The sequence below is a fragment of the Myodes glareolus genome, chromosome 9 (assembly GCF_982192425.1).
Source record: "Myodes glareolus chromosome 9, mMyoGla1.1, whole genome shotgun sequence".
NCBI lineage: Eukaryota > Metazoa > Chordata > Mammalia > Rodentia > Cricetidae > Myodes > Myodes glareolus.
This window is the reverse complement of record NC_142034.1, coordinates 17,156,276-17,178,039: the sequence shown is the minus strand read 5'-3', so window position 1 is coordinate 17,178,039 and position 21,764 is coordinate 17,156,276.

Below are 21,764 nucleotides of genomic sequence, written 5' to 3'. Positions count from 1 at the left end.
GGACCAGGTACTCAATGGCATTGAAATAGCCAACTATAAACTCTCTCTCTCTCTCTCTCTCTCTCTCTCTCTCTCTCTCTCTCTCTCACACACACACACACACACACACACACACACACACAGAGAGAGAGAGAGAGAGAGAGAGAGAGAGAGAGAGAGAGAGAGAGAGAGAGAGAGAGAGACAGACTACTGAGTAATTAGGTCCTTGTCAGTGTACAATCAGGCGCTCCTACAGGCCACAGAGCTTCGTGCCAAGTGGCCTCCCTCGCAAGGGCTTAGACAGGGTCATTTTGCCTTGAGCCTCCCATGACTAATGAGTTCCTGTTCTCATCAGCTGAGGTCACTGTGTTGGTGTTGCCTTCATTCATGCCTGGCATGAACTATGCCTGTTTGTTTGTTAGAAAACAAAAAAAAATCCCTCTAGCCTGGGTGTGGCGGTGCACCCTTGCAATCCCAGCACTCTGGAGGTGGAAGCAGGAAGATTGTAAGATTCATGGCCAGCCTGAGCTACATAATGAGGCCCTGTCTCAGAAAATAAGCAAACAGGGGCCTGGAGAGATGACTCGATGGTTAGGGGCACTTGCTGCTCTCCCAGAGGACCCCAGATCAGTTCCTGATACTCATGTCAGGCAGCTCACATCTCCTTCTAACTCCAGCCCTGGGGATCTGACAGCGTCTTCTGCCTATCAGAGCACCCACAAACACACAGCATGCAAACACACAAATGCAGATAAATAAAAAAATTAATTAAAATCACCAAACAAAACAAAGAAAAATGCCTTTAGGAGAAGCTTTCCCGGAGAGGGACTATGGGCACTTTAGGCTTTTAGAATTCCTTGGGAAGTCAACTGAGTAATCTAAAAATGTTTTTTTACTTTGTTATTTTGTGTGTGGTGGGGAGCATGTGCCATGGTATGTATGTAGAGACTGGAGAACAGCTTAGGGGAGTCTGTTCTCTTTTTCCAGCGTGTGGGTTCCAGGGATCAAACTCTGGTCACCAAGTTTGGTGGCTTTGCCAGCTGGACCAGCTTACCAGTCCCTGAATAATTTTTAGAACTAGGTAATGACAAAGTATGTTATGGTGATAGTCTTCTTTCACCCTATAGCCGTGTTTCATTAGACAGGTGCCATCGTGGCAGTGTGTTAATGTCACCCATTAAAGGTAGACATACTAATGTCGCTAAGATAATTAGAAGGGATCGGATAGAGCAAGTCCCTTTTTGCTCAGTTGGCAACTGGTCTTCTGTGCAAGCATGCAGGCCTGAGTTAGTTTCCCTAGTACGCATGTGCAAAGCTAGGCATGGTCACAGGCATCTGTAACTTAGCATGGTCAGAGGTAGGACCAGGTATGGTGTGAAGACAAGCAGATCCCTAGAACTCACTGGTCAGTCAGTCTAGCCAATCTCTGAACTCTGGGTTCAGTGAGACACCCTGTCTCCAAAGACAAGGCAGTAGAATGATCAAGGAAGATACAGGGATCCACCCCAGGCCTTGACATCTGTGAGCATACACAGGTGTGTATCCAGCACTCACACATGCACATACACACACTACACACATACACAAACACACGAGTGGAGTGCCTAGTAAGTCTTTGAAGATTCAGGTTTTATAGGATCAGGAATACATTTGTTCATGGGGTCCCTGCAAACTCCAAGGCCTGCAGAGGAACGATCTGAGAGAGACAAAAAGGAAATCAGGTTCAAAATTACTTAGTAGCTGGTGTTGGTTCAAACTTCTAGAGTCTGATACCGAGAAGTTTATTTTTTGAGGTACTTAAGCACACTACAGTTTTGAGAAAAAAGGTTCCTGGTAACAATTGTCTCAGTCCCATGTGCACAACAAAGCTGAAGGTGTGGCTATACCAAAACTTTCCTGCAAAGCCCATGTAACCTCTTCCATAAAGATTAGTTCCATGGCTTCAGTGCCTAGGGGAGGATCAGGTGTGGTTTCAGAGGCCACTAAGCTCCAGAATATATGTGACGTCTTCTCTAAAGATGGGTTCTAGTGACTGAGAAACAATGTTCAAAACAAAAGAGGAAGAGTCTGGAATAAACGTAATAGTCTGAGGGATTCAGATGTGACTTGGTCCTACAGATGACACAGGTCAGTAGGTGTGATAGTTTGTATATAATTAGCTACCATAGCTCATAGGGAGAGACACTTTAGGGAGGTGTTGCTTTATTTTAGTAGGTATGGTCTTGTTGGAGGAAGTGTGTCATTGTGGGGGTGGGCTTTGAGGTTCCATAGCTGCTCAAGCGACACCTAGTATCCCAGACTCCTTCCTGTTGTTGTGGGTCAAGATGTAGAACTCTCAGCTACCTGGAGTCTCCAGCATCATGTTTGCCTGCACACTGCCAGGTTTCCCACCATGAAGATAATGGACTAGACCTCTGAAACTGTAAGTCAGCCCCAATTAAATGTTTTCCTTTATATGAGTTGCCATGGTCATGGTGTCTCTCCATAGAAAATGATACCAAGACACCAGACTATCTTTTCTGTTGAAGAGACAAGCCTGAATATTTAACATTCCTGGTTTCCCTAATGCTTATCTGTGAGCACAAGGATCTTATGCCTTCTACAGGCGTGTGCGTGTGTGTGTGTGTGTGTGTGTGTGTATGAATCAATGTACAATTGTGTGCATTGTGGAGGCCCATAGAAGTGAATCTGTTCCACCTTGTCTAAAGGTCAGAGAGTTCAGACCTGTTCTTGCTCCTTCAAGGTTATACAACAGGATGCTTGACCTAAGGCGTGGATACAGGATGTTTTGCCTAGACAAAAGGATATTTTGACCTAGGGTGTGGTTTCTTAATGTTTTGAGATGTGAGAAGGTAATTATGTTTATTTGTTCTTTGTATCATGGTAAAGAAGTCTTTTGCCTTCCCCTCTTTTGGATTTGAATATATAAGAGCTTTGAGTAATAAACTTAGGGCAGATCACACTACTCACTGGATGCCCTCCTGATTCTATCTGTTGTCTCCTGCCTATTTCTTTCTTAATCCTCACCCCTCCTTTCAAGTATGGACGAATAAGTCGGGCAGGACCCAAGGGAATAACTTCAGGTGTCATTCTTCAGGTCCCATACACATTTTATATGAAATCATGTCTCTTACTAGCCTAGACCTTTGCCAGGTAGGTGAGCCTAGCTGGCCAGCAAACTCCAGGGATTCACCCGTCTTCTTCTTTCTCGCCATTGCTGGGGCAAGCATAGACCACTGTGCTCTGCTTTTCAGTATGGGGTCTGGAGAGCTGAACTCAGATCTCCACGACCATGAAGCTAGCACTTTATTGACAGAGCCATCTCCCTAGTCCCAGGGATCTATTTTTGTTAACTCAGAATCAATCATTTTAGGAATTGATTCTCGGTAATTTTACTATCAACTTATGTTTTTCTCCCCCAGAGAATAAAGCTGGTAGGCTGACCCTTGTTAGGCACGCAAGCCACTCTCTCCTGTGGAAAGGCATCTCCCAGGAGACTGAATTAAAGATCAGAAGGTTTGGTGCATATAGAATTAGGTTTAAGGGAATTGCGTGTTCTTAAGGGATTTACCCTGCAGCAGGAGGAGACCTTGAGGAATAGCCTTTCTCCTACCCAGGGACTTTTGCCATCTGATGATTGATTTGGTTGATTCCTCTCGGAGCTTCTGGAGACATTACAACATTATGCTTCAGTTAGCTCCCCTCCTGCTCGGCTTCATGATGGCCATTCCTCTTCCATTTATCCTATTAGCAGCCTAGTATGGCTTCAAGAAGACTTAGGTTAAATTCCAGCAGCGGCACTCACTGTGTGATAACAAACAGCTTCTTATCACTTTTCAGACCTCAAGATCCCCATAATGAGAGCGAAACTAATCAGAGGCTCCCCACCAGCATGCTGGGAGAATGGATAAAATGATAAAGGCAGAGTTTCTGGGGTTGAGCCTCCAAAGTAGTCACCACCACCCTTGATCACATGACACATGTACATTTCATTCTCCTCGAAGTCTGAGGACACCCAAGTGTACATCATTCATAACTTCAAAGAACATTGCTATCACCGTTGTGGCTGATTTTTAGGTTGCATTTCGGAGACCCAGTTCAGGACCTCACCTCTAATAATGATGAGGGTGGCTCTTGTTTGGAGCGTGCAGCCATCCGTGAACGATATGAAATTCAATAAAGCTGGCTGAGTTTCTGAAGATCAGATGGTTCAGATCCAGCTCTTCTGTGGGATAAAGTAGACTCTGTTAGAGATTGGCAGACTCCCGACAATTGATTTCTTAACAAAGCATGTCCTTTAGGCGGGCTCTTAGAATTTCCCTCCTTTGGACTCGTAGCTGCTCTGTCGCTCTGTTTTACAAAGAGGGAACGGATTCAAAAGAGGGCTTAGGTCCCCCAGTGCTGAAATGCTTCTCAGACGTTCCATCCAGCTTTTATTGCTTTATCTACTTTGGAAGATTTGGAGTATTCAGAATCTTTCATTATGACAATTAATGTCTCTGATGGAAGATTGGATATAATTATAAAACTCTGAGAGAATATATTGCTTTTTTTAATTTCTGAAAAATGGTTACCAAAGGATTTGACTTCCGTCCAGAAGGAGTATTTGATTTGTTTGGACTTTGGATAAACTCTGGCCATACATGTTTTGCCAAGAGTGCAAGTTGTGGGCTGATCTTCAAGTCCTGACTGCATAGGGCTCAGCCTTCCCTTCAGAAGCTAAGAGAGCATTGAGAATCCCACATGGGGAATAACGGTGTAGCTCAGCAGTAGAGGACTTGCCTAGTGTGTTCAAGTTCTTGGGTTACACCTTCAGAACTGTGGGGGAGGGGAGAAAAGAAAGAATATCACATGGGTATGAAATATGTCTCTGAACAAATAGTACTCGGGCCAAACCAAGCAAAGGAGACCCTTATCAAGAAGGCCAGGAGCACAGACGCCAAGTTCGTCCTGGGCTTTGGTAGATGATACTATGGCATTTTATTCAGGCAAAAGTGCAGAGTAAGTGAAGAAGACCAGATCTGTAAAAAGCAGGCAGGACGAAGGAACACACAGGGTGGGTAGCTGTCTTTCTAAGGGCCTATCTTGAAATGTTCGCTTCATGAAGCTTTGGGTCTGTGGCGTGCCCTTCACACTCCCAGGGATGAGCGGGGACCAAACATAGATAGATATATATCCCTGACACAAAGCATCTCTTATGCTTGCCCTCTTGTCTTTTTCTTATCACCATTATTATTTCATGATGTATGTGCACATATGTATGTAATGTATAGTCTTGTGTGTGTGAGTGTAAGACACACATGTGCCATGGTCCATGTGTGGAGGTCAAAGAACAACCTTGGGTACCGGTCCTCACTTCCCATCTTGTTTGAAACAAACTCTTTATTGTTTGCTTCTAGTACACCAGGCTAGCTGGCCCCAGTTTCCCAGCATTCCCCTGTCTCTGCCTCCTCTCTCATCTTAGAAGCACAGGGATTACATACGTGCATTACTGTGTCTGGCTTTACACGGGCTCCGGAGAGTCAGACTCTGATCCTCACGCTTGCCCAGCAAGTGATCTTAGAGGCGTCTTTTTTAGTGGTTCTCTTTTTGTGTCTGTAATGTGACAGATGACACCGGATGAGTCATTGCAATTTCTTTAATGCTTCGCTTCGGCCCCACCTGAGCGCAGCTGTTCTCTTCCCCTTACCTGGGCTTAGGGTGTTTGCAGGCCTCACAGATGTCTCCCAGGTACAGGTGGGAACTAGACCTAGGGTAGCCAGGAGCCGGAGGAGACATAATTAAGATGGATTATTGGAGCCTGCTGACAGTGTCCAAAGCTGTGGATACCAAATGTGTTTGTTTAATTGGCAAATAATTATTGAATGGCTCTAAGTGTCAAAGACAATTTATGCCTAGACAAAATCAATAAATACCAACAGGTGGTAAACAGCATCATTAATAGGGTGCAGTGACAGGGGATATTGGGAGCAGGGAGAGTGGGAAGCTATTTGGACTCGGTGTTTGAAGATGCTCTCTCTCTCTGGGTGAGAGCTAAAGGAGGAGGAGGACTCTAGGGTGGAGATGATCAGATTGGGAAAGCCTTCAGGCAAAAAGAAATTTAGTGATCAAAGGAACAAAGGGAAGCCTTGCCGCTGGAGGACTACTGGAGGAGGAGGAGGACTGCTGGAGGAGGAGGAACTGCTGGAGGAGGAGGAGGACTGCCGGAGGAGGAGAAGGAGGACTGCTGCAGGAGGAGGACCACTAGGAGGACTGCTGGAGGAGGAGGACTGCTGGGAGGACCACTGGAGGAGGAAGAGGACCGCTGGCAGGACCACTGGAGGACTGCTGGAGAAGGAGGAAGACTGCTGGAGGAGGAGGACTGCTGAAGGAGGAGGAGGACTGCTGGAGGAGGACTGCTTGGAGGATCGCTGGAGGAGGAGGAGGAGGACCGCTGGAGGAGGAAGAGGATCTCTGGGAGGACCACTGGAGGTCTGCGGGAGGAGGAGGACCGCTGGGAGGATAACTGGAGGACTGCTGGAGGAGGAGGAGGACTGCTGGAGGACCACTGGTAAAGGAGGAGGACTGCTGGGAGAACTGCTGGAGGACCACTGGAGGAGGACTGCTGGAAGGACTGCTGGGAGGGAAAAGTGATAAGGGCTCTTCTGAGAGATGAGGTTCAATTTTATTAGAAGTACCATGGAAAGCCACAGGAGAGGTTTGAGTTTGTTTGTTTTGCTTATTTTTTTTCAAAAAATTACATTTATGTGTTTAGTGTGTGTGTGTTCTAGTGCACACACACAGGTAGAAGTATATCATAGTATCTAGGTGTAGAAGTCAGAGGACAACTTTCAAGGGTTGGTTCTCTCTTTCTACCACATTGAGCCAAGGGTTCAAACTAAGGTCATCAAGCCTGGGGTAGGCATCAAACTCACGACCTTTCACTCACTAGGAAAACACTCCACCACTGAGTTACATCCCTAGCTACTCATGCGATGTTTATTTTTCTTCCCTTCCCCATGCCATGATGTTTAACTGTTTGTGTTCCTCAGCATCTGAGTGCATGTATGTGTGCTCACCAGTGTGTACTTCCTGGGTGTAACATGAAGGCCGGCTTGTTGGGGTTTCTGTCCCACCCGGTACCCTACAACTGGCAAGTCCCAAAGAAATCACAGAGTCTACATTAGGTTATAAACTGATTGGTCCATTAGCTCAGTCTTCTTATTAACTAATTCTTACATCTTACAGTAACCCATAATTCTTGTCTATGTTAGCCACACGGCTCAGTACCTTTCTCAGTGTGACAGCTCACATGTTGCCTCTTCGGTGGTCTGGGCAGGAATGGCAGAGGGAGCTTCCTGCTTCCCAGAATTCTCCTGTTCTCATTGCATCACCTCTACTTCCTGTATGGTATTCCCACCTATACTTCCTGCCTGGCCAATCAGTGCTTTATTAAAATACATGATTGACAGAATACAGATAATTCTCCCACACCTGGGTAGTATTTTGTTTAGTTCTATAAGGATGCTCGTCACCAGAAATGGGAGTTATGACCTAATGACTCCTAGTCTAGTATTTAAAGGAAACTACAAATAGTCTTTCAAGCAAAGTGTGTCTCAGTTGATATGAGAAAAGACAACCAAGAATAAATCATTAGATGCTTCTCCTAGCTCCTGGACATGGACACACAACCTTATGGTCCTGCATTGTGGTTGCTATAGCCTGAGTTTTCTCCCCAGTCTCTCCTTACTGTGCATTTCCGTGTGTGTGTGTGTGTGTGTGTGTGTGTGTGTGTGTGTGTGTGCGCGTGCACACACACACATAAGCACACAAGGCCAGACACCACTGGGTCATGTTGAGATTGGTCTTTCCCTGAGCCTCGAGTTTAGTGATTCAGCTAGAGCAGGCAGTGAGCCCAGATATCTTCCTGTGTCACATCCCCAAAGCTGGGATTACAGGCACTCATCGCCTGCTGAAGTTTGTTTGTTTGTTTGTTTTTACCTGGGGATCTGAACTCAGGTCCTCAGAAGCACTTTATTGACCCAGCTGTCCTCCCAACCTTCCGTGTCCCTTTATGAGATGCCGTGGTCGTCTCTGCCTTGCCTGCCTTCCTCTTGACTCCTCCCCCAGCTCCTCGTCCCTGTTTCCCTTTTCTTTTCTGTCTTTCTCATCACAAGTCAGCCTTACTTGCCAAACCACAGATCTTAGATTTCTCTTTCCCAAACAAATTTCTTGGCCGGTTTTGTAGACTTTTGTGATTGGTTTTCTCCTTCCACCAAGGTTTCTTTCGTCTCTTCCCAACTCTCTTCTCCGCTCTACCCACCCTCCTCAGTGTAACCCCCCAGGTCAGAGGCTTAAAGGAGTCTGGAAAAGCAGTCTTCCTCCAGCTTGTGACAGAGACGCCCCAGGGTTAACTTCCGTGAATGAGGTAACCTCGGTGAGTGACGCGGCCTCTGCATGGGGAAGGCAGTTCTTGAAAACCAGACAGAACCCAAGGTATCACTGTACAGCATCTCTCCTGTGGCTCACTGCACCCTCTGAGTCAGGATAATGAGAGAACATTCTTAAAACATGACTTAACCACGCTCCATCCTCAAACAAATTCCTGGATGTGTGTGGAGCGCGCTCTCCCAGCAAGCCTGAGCCTAGGCGTGTGGGGCAGGCTTGTCATCCAACTGCCCTCCCCAAACCACCTTCCAGCTGGTTAGTCTGCTTTAAGACAGCCAGGCAGTGTGTCCAGCAGCCGTACTGTGGAGACTGTTAGCTGTATTTTCATGTTTTTGTATTGTGGTAGCTGGGTCTCTGCCATGAGGGTTTTTTTGGGGGGGGGGGGGCGGGGTTGACTTCATACTTTAATAAGTTTTGGAAAAAGTCTTGTCAGATGGGAGGGAAAAAAACGAGATAGTACTCATTTTCATAATAAAGCAATCGAAAGTCACATATAGCTGTAGTCTGTCCTTTATTTTATCTATATCCCAGTGTGTGTGTGTGTGCGTGCACGTGTGTAACACAAGTGGCTTATCTGCGTGGTTTTTAAGAAATTAATCTAATTGAAAATATGATTAAATTACAGAGAAAGGAAAAAGCATTTGGTTGGCATCATGGGGGTCAGAGGCCACCGCTAATGCAATCTTACATCAATTGACTCATTGCTATTCTTTCATTGATGCGATTTCATTTCTCAAACAGCTCTTATCATGGCAGACTTGCAGTCAGAACGCGGCACAGATGCCTCATAACCATTCCAATGTGTTTACCGAAAAATTTTAAAAGCAATTAAGCCGATTAAAATGTGTGTGTGTGAAAGAGAGACACTACCTCCGTGCAGAGATTTTTGTTTTTTACAAATGCTCAGAAAAGGCTCTGAGTGGACACTAAGAAGTGTTGGAATTGAGGCTCTGTGACGCCCTTCGTGCATTTCAAAGAGCTCCGTGCAGACGAATGGCGAGCTTTTTCATACCCATTGAATATACCATTATCTCTCCCTCATACCCTGAAGCAGCCAGAGGACAAAGAGTCTCCCTGTACTCCTCACCCAAGGCCACACAACTGCTGCTGGAACCCTGAGCTTTCTGATTGCCAGGCACACATTTGCGGCGTTATCACCAATGCTGGGAAGCACTGACGGGTCATTTTGTTTAAAAAAAAAAAAAAAAAAAAAAAAGATAACCCTCTGATTGTGGCGAAAGTTTTGTTATGTTTTGCTTTTTCTGTATTTTAGAGGAAAACAAGTTATTCTAATGATCTTTTTCACAGAGACCCCTGGTTCTGAGGGTAAAGCGGTAAGGCAGGCACACAAGCACACCGGCAGGGGCCGAGGAAGCATCCTGGCAGCCTCTAAATGGGTATGTGTGTACACGGGTGGTAATATCTTCATGTCTCGACGTGCCCTGCACCTCTTCTCCTTTATCTCTGTTTAAAATAGATCTAGATTTTGAAGCAGAAACTTGTAACCTCCTTCACTTGCCTGCCATGGTGGGGTGACATTCTTTTGGTACCCCCAAACACGCAGGGAAGGCCTATGTCTGTAACCGTTCATCAAGTGTTTATAAGCACTTATGGGCCGAGTGCTAGGCCTCCCAGAGGACTAAGATGTAGCCTTTGTGCTTGCGGGGGCGGAAGGTAGATAAACAAGACTGGAGTCCGCTCTACAATAGAGGTAGGTGTGGGACTGGGGGGAGGCAGGACCAACCGGAAGGTTCTCACGGTGTAGCGGACTGCAGACGGACCTCTAAGGGTTGCTCCAGGCCTGCCGCAGTGCCTGCTGGTGGGCAGTTCCCTTCCCATGGAAATATTTCTCCGCAGTGCCAGACACTGGCTAGACCATGACCTGGGTGGCGTTAGTCTCCATCTCTGCCAGCCTTTGCGCCCATTTCCTCCTTCTCACGTGTTCCTTCCCCGCCCTGTCTGGAGGAAGCCTCCAAACATTTTTATCAAAAGTCGCCTAGAGCAGCCACACGTAGTCAGCTCGTGTTTATTAAGTGGAGTTGATCTGAAACTATGCAGTATTTGTAGTAAGACAATGGTGACTGATTCTGGGGTGCACTCAGAGCATGCGCATACGTCAGGGTATCTGTAGCTCTTTTGACTTAGGGAGGAGAGCTCCTGGGAGAGCTGGAGGCTCCTGGCATTCCTGATCCACACATCCTGGCCTGTAGCCGACTTTTTCTGTCCTTGGAACTGGCCGTCTTTCCACAGAGCTCAGCCCAACAGGCCATTCCCAGCCTGCCCTCCGTCGAGGCTGCACGATAAGGCCAGGGTGGGGGCCGCTAACCTCACTGCCTGACTTAAATCTCCCCGGGGCTGGAGAACGAACTGCTTTGAAGCCTTGGAGAGCACCAGTGACAATGCAGTTGCTGGAAGACACAATTAGATGCTGTCGTCTCCAAAGGCAATCCTCTAATTTAGCTCTTTGTTCAGTGTTTGTGTGCTCCTATTTAGGGACAGGACTGGCGAAGGGAGTCTGTGTGTGTGGGAAGTGTGAAAGCAGGTAGATGTGCTGAAGTCACACTCCAGGGTGGCGGAAAGAAGGGAGAAATTCACGCTATTCCTCGCAGTTGCCCCTGAGATTGGTGTGTGGCCATCCACTTCATTGTGTTGTATGGTGGCCCCACCCCTTCCTCCGGGGCAGAAGTGTCTAGGCACTTCAAGGGAAGTTCACCCTCCAAACTCCCCCCCAATATATATATATAAAATATATATGTGTGTCTGTGTTTGTTTATGCATTATAAATAGATTTTTTTTTTGAGACAATTTCAGGCTGGCCTTGAACTTGTTATGTAGCTGAAGGTGATCTTGAACTTTTAATTCTTCTCTCGTTAGAGTGCTGGTATTATCAGTGTATGCCACCATGCTAGGTTTCCACAGTACTGGAAATTAAGTCCAGGGCCTCCTGCTTATTAGGCAAGCACTCCACCAAGTTACTGAGCTCCATCTGGCCCCAGAGAGAAAACATTTTTTGACGTGTCCGTACTGAACATGTAGCCAGTTTTCTTGTAATCGTTCCTGAACCAGCCCCTCTTCTCAGCTGTTTCTACAGCACTTACACATTAGGTATCATATGAAGGCTACAGATGGTTTAAAGTACATGGAAGGAAAAAAAAAATAAGACACAGCGGTGCATGTCTGTAATTCCAGCATTTCAGAAGCGGAGGCTAGAGAACCCCTGTGAGGTCCAGGCTAGCCTGAGCTACACTGGGAGCTTGAGATCAGATAGAGAACCCCTGTGAGGTCCAGGCTAGCCTGAGCTACACTGGGAGCTTGAGATCAGATAGAGAACACCTGTGAGGTCCAGGCTAGCCTGAGCTACACTGGGAGCTTGAGATCAGTTAGAGAACCCCTGTGAGGTCCAGGCTAGCCTGATCTACATTGGGAGCTTGAGATCAGATTGGACTACAGAGCAAGGATTTGTTTCAGAGGCTGGGAAAACAGTTCAATGGGAAAAGCATTGGCTGCAACCAGCCTGGTGACCTGAGTTTTGGATCCTCGAATCCAGGCAAAAAGCTGGGTGTGATAGTGCGGGGCTCTGTAATCCCTCTGTGCTCCACGGGAGATGGGAAGCAGAGACAGGAGAATTGCTGGACACGTGTGGGCGAGAAAACTTGGTGTAAGCAGCTGTGAACAATAAGAGAGCCTCTGTCAAAAAAAAAAATGATGAAAGGTGAGTACCGTGCCACACCCTTTCTGGAAGAGATGGGGTGGGGACAGAAAGGCTCGTCCCGTCCCCGCTGGCATTCTGACAGATAAGCTGTTCCCAGTGTGAACAGATATTCCTGGCACTTGTCTCAAGTTGTGAAGATCAGAGAATTGGGGGAGGGGAAGGGCTCTCTGTGATCATATTAAATCATGCCTTTCCCCTCTCAGTGTGTTGGGGTCTTTTAGCGACTATTTGGAATGGACTGATGCCTGCATTTCCTCTCACAGAGTCGGACACATTGGCCCTAAGCAGGGGTGAGGTAATCTTCTAGGTCTCCCAAGTGATTTGATGAAAGGCTTGGGCTACGAGAACAGAAGCAGGATCAGGGATCTGGTTGCAGCGCAAGCGTGGAAACATGTGTTCGGATCCTGAAACCCGTGTGAAATAGCAGGCCTGTGTTGGACTCTTTGAGTCCACCCCTCCTTCAGAGAAGCAGCGCAATGAATTTCTCCATCCTGGGCCATTCCACCTGGGAACCCTGTGGCTATCGTGTACAGAAAGGCAGGCTAGGTGAGGACTAGCTGAGTGTCTCGCAGTGGGGAGCAGTCCGGCCAGTTCTCCTTCCTCTTGACATTTAGTGAACCATGGCAGCTCTAGAGTGGCTAGATCTTCCAGAAGTGTGGAGAAGGTACAAATTTAGATTCTTTGGTTGCTTTTGTTTCTCTGAAATATCATGTTGTGTGATTTTTTTCTTTTCAATTTTTAGGAAAAAGCTGTAAGGGTGAAAGAAAGTAGACCTTACGAACTACATTCTACCTACGACCTTCGAAGTATAGCTGAGATAATCCAAGACTTCTTCATATTCGTCGCCGAGGGCTGTGTGTGTGTGTTCATTTCTCAACGGGTGTCCGTGTGTGCAAGTGTGTGTAGAGGCCAGAAACCTTGGGTATCGTCCTCAAAAGCCACTACCTTGGGTCCTTTTGTGTGAATGCTTGTTTTAGATAGGCCTCTGGGTTGACCTGGATTGGGCTCACTGATGGCTCGCTGATTAGGCTAACCTGGCCGCCAGCAAGACCCAGCGTCTGGCTGTTTCTGTCCCCTCAGCCCTGGGGTTAGAAGTCTGCACCACTACACCAGGCTTTTTGGTTTTTTATCTTTTCATTTTAATTTTTTACGTGCGTTCTAGGGACTCAAACCCAGTTCCTCATGTTTGTGTGGCAAACACTTGCCGACCATACCATCTGTCTCCCCAGCCCTGTCACTGAATCTCTCTGGTTTCTGAAATACTGACCAGATACCATCAGACCTACGCCTGCTCTAGGCCCTGTAAGGCTGACAGATGTGCGTGAACATTAGGACCGGAAGGAAGCCACACAGCAACGCCATGCCTCAGTTCCCGGAAGCTTATCCATCTCCTCATTCCCCACGTTATCATGGTCTGCAGGGGGCAGGCCTTATGAGGCACCATACATTTTCCTAAGGAAGTTAGGGTGAAACCTCACTGCAGTTCCTGAAGTGTTGTTTAATTTATTTTTAAATTCCTTCTGAGCATTAAATGAGTCAGGTTTACTGACATCACTGTGGAATAGACACTGGTTTTGCTAAAACACAGCTGTAAAGAAAAACCTGTTTTCATACACTGTATGACAAAGCAGAAGTCTCCACTGTGGTTCCAAACACAGCCCCTTAGCTGGGGAAATGATAAAGACATCAAAAGAAGAATTCCATGCATTGTTTATTTCAGCAAGGAACACACTGTATAAGTAAGCACCCAGCAAGCCACTGAGAGCCCTAGATGCTAAATAATCTAAGGTATCAGTAAATCGCAGGTAAGCCTTCTTAGTTAGCAGCTGGAGTTGATGCCTAATTACCGCTTAATCTGGAAAGCATATATAGCAAGCATAAACAACAGTCATTCTTGAACCATGCTAGGGAAGTACAATATACACTGTGTCAGTTTCTCTCCCTATGCACGACCTTGAATTCTGCCACGGTTCTTTTTTTAAATGTAAAGACTCTAAAATTAGAACGCATACTGGTGAGACTCCAATTCAGGTATTTCTCAGAGCAGTTCCTCTGTCATCAAATAAGCAGAGACGGCTAACAGTTTCTGACCAAAATTAAGCAAAGAATGCCGGAGGAAGGAGGATTAAACAAGAATTAGAGCGATTATATTTCCTTTATCTAAGCCTTCAAGTCTTTGGAAAGCTGTCGGGTTTCTATTTTGAGCTGCTCTGCCCACATATCTTAACAGCAGAAATTTTGCATAATTTTGCTCCTCTCCTTTTCTCTATTTGGGTGTATTTATTTTTTCATCGGAGATGATGCAAGGCCGGTTAAGAGGTCCATCTGCATGCCGATGTGCATGGGGCTGGAGCCTCTCTCCTCTCACGGTTTATAGAACCTCGGTAATATTCAGATCTGTTGGCAGCCGGCCCTCGCGGCCTGTGCGTATACATTCCATTTGCGCCTACTCAGGGCTGATAAAGACACTGTAGAAGGTAGGTCAAGGATTTAGCCTTCCATGGCATTTTGATGCTTTTCAAAGAGAGGTTTAGTTCTTGTTCCCCTTTTCCCCCCTCTTTCAATTTAATTAAAACAACAACAAGAAAAAGCAATGAGTGACAGTTGGCAGATCTGAATTATTCAACTGGAGGGAGTCCAGGGTTTCTGATGCTCGGAGATGGACAAGTAATTACCTCCTGTCTGACTATTTTCTACCAGGCTAAGCCCAATGTTTATTGTAAACTATCTGCCATTAAAAGCTGTAATAACAAGCCTTATGTTCCCACACCATAAATTTAACTTCACTGTTTTTTATTTACCTTCATGTTTTATTATATTTTTTGAAATGTTTCATTTTAAAAGGAGATAACAGAAGGATGAAAATTGAACAAATTCCAAATTCATACTTGAAAAAAAATGCCGAGCTGCATGGGGACAGCCTGATGGCCCTTTCTGAATAGTGGCAGCGTCCCTGCTTGGTGGATGCAGTTGCTGTTAGCGGCTCAATCGATATATTGTCTAAAAAGGGAACTAAAGATTAAAGTTTAACTGACCCCACCGACCTAGGTCAGTGGTTCCCAAACTTGTTAATCTCAGGATCCCTTTATGCTCAAAACATTTGGACGACTATAAAGGTCTTTTGTCCATCTGTTTCCTGTAGATGAAATTAGGGGGCTTGGGAATACAGTTCAGTGGGTAAAGAAATCGGTATGCAAACGTGAAGGCTGGAGTTTGATTTTCAGAACCCACATCAAAAAAAAAAAAAAGCCAGGCACGGTGGGGTGTAGTAGTGTCCGCAGAGGCAGGTGGATCTCTGTGAGTTGCAGGACAGGCAGAGCTACATAGTGAGAGCCAGGCACATGGCATACATTTGTAATGCTAACACTGGGGAAGTGAGGATAGGTGGGCTCCTTAGCAAACCCAGGCCCTAGTAGAAGAGTCCATCTCAAAACACAAGGTGGACAACTCCTAAGGAATGGTGCCTGCATTTGGTGTTTACATGGATGTACACACATATGCACCTGCACACATATAAATACACACACACACACACACACACACACGTGAGACAGAGAGCACAAAAAGTTAGGAAGTTAGGTGTGGTGGCTCACACCTGTAATCCCAGCACTCAGGAGGCTGAAGCAGAAAGGTCACTGCACATTTAAGGCCAGCTGGGCTGGACAGTAAGACACTGTCTCAAAGAAAACAACAGAAATGAAAACCGAGATATTTTTAAATGTTCATTTATTGGTTCCTTTAAAAATAGTAATAAGCTATTACATGCTAACAATATTGAAACACAACTGTACCTTCTGAAACAAATGGTTTCATGAGAGAAGGGCATCGTTTTAGGCTTGAACTTAACAGAAGACAGTTGGATTCTCTTGTCCGCGTTTCCATTCAATCTGTCATAGTACGCTGCTTTGGCTATAGGGAGAAGATCTGCCCCTACAGAGCCATGTGGTTGGGAACAGTAGTGTTGTAATGTCCTTTAAAACTAATTATGAATATTCTTTTTGAATTTCAAACCAAATTTCAACTAGTGGTAGTCCCTTAAAGGTCAGGAACAATGTGAAGTCTGAGACGTTACGTGGGGACTTAATTTTTTTTTTTTTAACTACATTTACTTACTTGGCAGGGGAGCTGGGTGCACTCATGCATGGTGTGCATGTGAGGTCAGACTTTCCTGAGTCAGCTCTTTCTTAGCACCATATGGGTCCCAGGGATCAGATGCAGGTCCTTAGATGGGGTGGCAAGTGCCTTTACCCGTTGAGCCGTCTTGCCCCCTCTCCTTACCATTCGGTTGTAGCCAAGACTGGCCACAGACTCTCCTTACTTCTGAGTGCTGGAGTGTAGGCCTTTCCCACCAATCCAGCTAGACATCCTTATTGCGCTGCATTTGTTACAGCTGATGGAGCAATATTAATACAGTATCATCAATTAAAGCCCACGGTTCACCTTAGGCTTCTTTCTCCTTGATGGACAGATCCATGGTGTGAGATTCCACTTCAGCTGTCATTTTGATGGCATCGCAAATCACCTGGGAAACGGCGGGCCTCTGGGCATGCTAGTGGGTGATTATTTTAATTAGGTCGGTTGGGGTAGAAAGACCCCGCGTACACTTCTCAGAGCTGCGGTCCTGGAGAAGATGAGTGGAGTACCAGCCTTCCTCACTGTCTGCTTCCTGACAGTGGAGGCAATGTGGCCAGCTGCCTGACACTCCCTTGGCTGTGACCTTCCTACTAGGAAGGACTGCACCTTAGGGTTAATCCCCTCTCCCTTAAGTTACTTTGTCAGGGTATAAACTGCCAGCCAGGTGTGGCCACACATACACACTCATGCAACCCCAGCACTGTGGGGGGACGGAGGACAGAAGGCAGCCTAGTTCCAGGTTCAGTGGGAGACCCTGTCTCAAAGGAATGCGGTGTTTACTAATGACTTTTGCCCATTATTTAAGTGGGTTATATTCATTGTAAGGTTTTGAGAGTTCTCTGCATATTTGGTACCAGTACTTTATGAGATGTATGTTTATAAATATTTCCTGTCAGCCTGTGGCTTTGATTTGTTTAAATCAATGGATCATTCATATAAGCTTCATATTGCATGACGTTTATTTACATCTTTCATCCATTATTTAATTGCATTATTATTGGGTTTTAAGAGTCCTTTGTGTATTCGAGGCACTAAGACTTCATAACATTTGTGTTTTGCAAGTATTTTCCCAGTCTGTGGCTTGTCTTCAATTCATTAAAACCAGTGGTCTTTCATACACATTTTATATGGGTTTGTACCACAGCTTGCTTTATGCTAAGGCATCAGCACTTTTCTTTCTTCCTTCCTTCCTTCTTTCCTTCCTTCCTTCCTCCCTCCCTTCCTTCCTTTCTTTCCTTGGGACAGGGTTTCTCTGTGTAACAGCACTGGCTGTCCTGGAACTAGCTCTTTAGACCAAACTGACCTCGAACTCACAGAGATCTTCCTGCCTCTGCTTCCCAAGTGCTGGGATTAAAGGTGTGCGCCACCACTGCCCGGCTAGGAATCAGCACTTTTACCCATCATTCTATGGTATCAGTGCAAATGTAACACATGGGTAAGACATGCCATATCTTATTATTGTGAAAATGACTTTAATTTATGATCACAGACCCAAGATTCATGGAGGCCAATGAGAACCACTGTTCTAGGGCAAATAAGGCCACCCTATTTAGTTCAAACCTTGGTAAGATTAAAAAGAACAAAAAATCTGAGTTTCCCAAATGTGAAATGCCAATTTAGTTTTCTGCGGAAAGGATTTGCAGAGTACATAAAAAATGTCATGCACCGAAGTTGGTGTTCTCATTCACTGGGCAGAGTCAATTTTGTTTATGCCCTACCCCATGATTCTTGACAGAATATAATTTTATTTTTCAAGAAATTCAGTGTGTTATGTAAAGGTGTACAAATATATCAACTAAAGTTTATGAGCCACGGAGAAACACTGGCGACCAAAACTTGGTAGTTGGTGCTCAGTAGTGGATCTCTCTCTCTCTCTCTCTCTCTCTCTCTCTCTCTCTCACACACACACACACACACACACACTCACACACACAGACACACATTACACACATACCATAGACACAGAACACACACACATAGATACACAACATAATTTTTTCTATTTCTATTATAAATGCCAATGTCACATACACAACAATCATATGAAGGCTCCTGGAGATGGAGAAAGAAGGGAGACTGTCTGGAGACCACCAGACTCAGGGGCCACCATTACCATCTTTCTTGTCTTTTCTTTTTGCCTCTCTGACTTGTAATTGAAGAAGCAAGCTACGTGGAAATGTCAACAAAGGTTAAAAAAAAAAAGCCTTATCAAAAACCTGTTCTCTCTAGCTAAAAGACCAAGAAAAAAGCAGCCCAGATGGGCAGTGGTGGCGCACACCTTTAATCCCAGCACTCAGGAGGAAGAGGCAGGCGGATCTTTGTGAGTTCGAGGCCAACCTGGTCTACAAGAGCTAGTTCCAGGACAGGTTTCAAAGCTACAGAGAAAGCCTGTCTCGAAAAACAAAAACAAAAACAAACAAACAAACAAAAAGCAGCCAAGCAAGATGGGAAATTCTTGGTAATGCTATAGACTGAATTCTGTCTCCTCAAAATTTCTACATTGAATCGCTAGTCCCCACTGTGATGCTGTTTGGAGGTGAGGCCTTGGAAAAATGATTGCAGTTGAGTGAGGTCATGGATGTGAGGTCCTCATCGTGAGATTCGTGGCTTGGGAAGGTGGGTTGGAGCGATGACTTGGCAGTTAAGAGTGCACACTGCTACTCTTGCAAAGGACTGGAGTTCGGTCCCCAGCAACCATATCGGGTAGCTCAGAACCACTTGCAATTCCAGTTGCTCTGGCTTCTGCTGCACTTGCACAAAGACCTGTGCAGACACACACACACACACACGGTGGGGGGGGGGAGAGATAAATAATAGGTAAATAAATATTTAAAGAATAAGTGGAGGCATATCATTTACTCCCTGCCACATGAAGACACGGTGACTAAGTGCTACCTACATTGCATCCAGGAAGAGAGCCCTCCCTGGGGACTAAATTGACTAATATCTCAACCAATTCCCCAGCTCCCAGAACTGAGCCTATCGTTTAAACTGCTTCAAGTCTCCAGTCCAAAGTGTTTTGTTACAGCAAGAGCCCAAGCGGAGTGGCACAGACAATAACTGTTTTATTTCAGCCAAGCACCAGAGCAGAGACATCGCCTCCCCTGTGCGGGCAAAGATTGAGTGTGGAGCTTCTAACTCCACACTGTGAGGGCGTGAGGCAACTCACCAAGCAGTGCAGTGTCAGAGAGGCCAAAGTCATTCCTCCAGAACCTCCCGCGGTGCCAGTGCCCTAGAGAACAGTGTGGAAAACTTAGACTTCTACATCTAATCAGCAGAATTGACCGGTCTTTTCTCATTCCGGCTGGAGAGTCTGGACTTTAACATCCTCCCGTGGTAACAAGGCAACTTCTACCTCGGCATCAGTGGAGACGGCCTACGGAGCCAGGACTTCCCTCGGTCAGAAGCAGTGAGAATTGCTGCTCAGAGGTCAACAGGGCTGAGTGCAGGGCCAGGACTTCTGCCTTCCCCTGGCAGCAAAGCCATGATACCTCTTTCCCTGCTGGAAAACCGCGAGGTGCCAGATGACACCGGGTTACAGTAAGGTACATATTGTCTTAATGTAATATTCAAATGCCCAGGTTCTTATCAAAACTCACACATCATTCCAAGCAGCAAGGCAATCTCAAACTAAACAGAAAAAGAAACAGTCATCACTAGATGCCAACGTTCAGCTGACGGGGATGTTATAATTATATGACAATGATTTCAAGGCAGCTGTGAACACACTTAAAATAAATGCAAAAGTAAATAGCCCCCGGGAAACAAAGAGGCGTGGTAAAGGTGGACTAACGCAAGCTTCAGGTTTAAAGATAGATTGACTGAGTGGCTAGACAGAACCGCAGAACAGAGAGGGCAGGGAGAAGACGAATAGAAGACAGAATAATAGAAATGGCTCGGTCCCGACAGCAGACCAAGAACCGACTTAAAAAGGAAAAGGAACAGAATCAAGGACTGGTGGACTACAAGGAATAACTCAAATTTATCACTGAAGCCCCAGGAGGACGAAAGGAGCCAGTGAGACGAACAGTCCCAAGCAGTACCACGACATCCTAAACTTTGGTGAAAGACTTAAGTCCGGAGATTCAGGAGACCAACAGAATCTTAAGCAGGATAAACCCGAGCCAGTCACATCAAGGTACACCATAGTTAAATTTCTGAAGATGGAGACCAAGAGAAGATTCTGCCAAGTAGCTGGAGAAAAACAGGGACTTGAGTAACAGCGAACTTCTCACCAAAAACTATGGATGGGGAAGGGCTCAGGAAAGAGGATCGGCATTTCTGTTTTGTTGTGTTTTTCTCCCCCCTCCCCACCTGCAGGAGACAGAGCCTTGATATATAGATACGTACACATATATTCCATCCATCTATCTATCTATCATCTATGTATGTATGTATGTATGTATGTATCTATCTATCTATCTATCTATCTATCTATCATCTATGTATGTATGTATGTATCTATCTATCTATCTATCATCTGTCTATGTATGTATGTATGTATCTATCTATCTATCATCTATCTATCTATCCATCCCTGGCTGGCTTTGTCCTGGCCACTACTACTTCTCTCTCTCTCTCTCTCTCACACACACACACACACACACATGCACGCACATGCACATATGTATGTATGTAGCCCAGGCTGGCCTTGGCCTCCTGAGCTCTGACATAGCTGTGCATCATCACTATGGCAGTATTTTAAGTGCTGTAAGAAAAGGAATGTCAATCTAGAATCCCATGCCCAGTGAATGTATTCCTCCAAAAAAGAAAAAACAGACATTTTCAGATGAGGGAAAAATAAGACTCTACCTCCAGAGAAACCATTTTAAAGGATGATTCTCTAAAGAGAAGGGCAAGAACAGAAGGAATGCATGTGGGACACACGGAAGGGAACTGGTACTCGATGTGGACCATCTGCAGGAAGAAGAAACAATAAAGAACAAGTTTGGTAAATAAACAGCCTTTGCATCTATCGTTCAATTTCTAAAACGGTATTTGATACCGAAGTTAAAAATGATGTTTTCCCGTTTGGTTTCAGATGCCCAGAGGAACAATAGTCAGACTACTGTATTATAGATGGGGGCTGGTAAGGGATGAAGACTGCAAAGGGAGATGGTGTTTGTTTATTTGGTTATTCACACAGGTCCTTGCCCTGCAGGTGAGGCTGTCTTCAAACTTGCCATCCTTCTGCCTCAGCCATTCGGGTACTAAGATTACAGGTGTACTCCATCACACCCAGCCTGGGAGATCATTTTTTTTCCTTTTCCTTTTCTCTTATGTGTCTGTATGAGGGTGTAACATTTGTGTGCAGGTGTGGAGGCCAGAAGAGGGCATTAGATTCCTTGGAACTGGAATTATAGGACGTTATGAGCCACCTGAAGTGGGTACCGGAAACTGAACTTGGATCCTCTAGAAGAGCAGCAAGCACTCCTAACTGAACCATCTCTCCAACTCCAGAAGATAATTTTTCTCTATTTCTCTTGAACTGGAAAAATAATAACACCAGTAG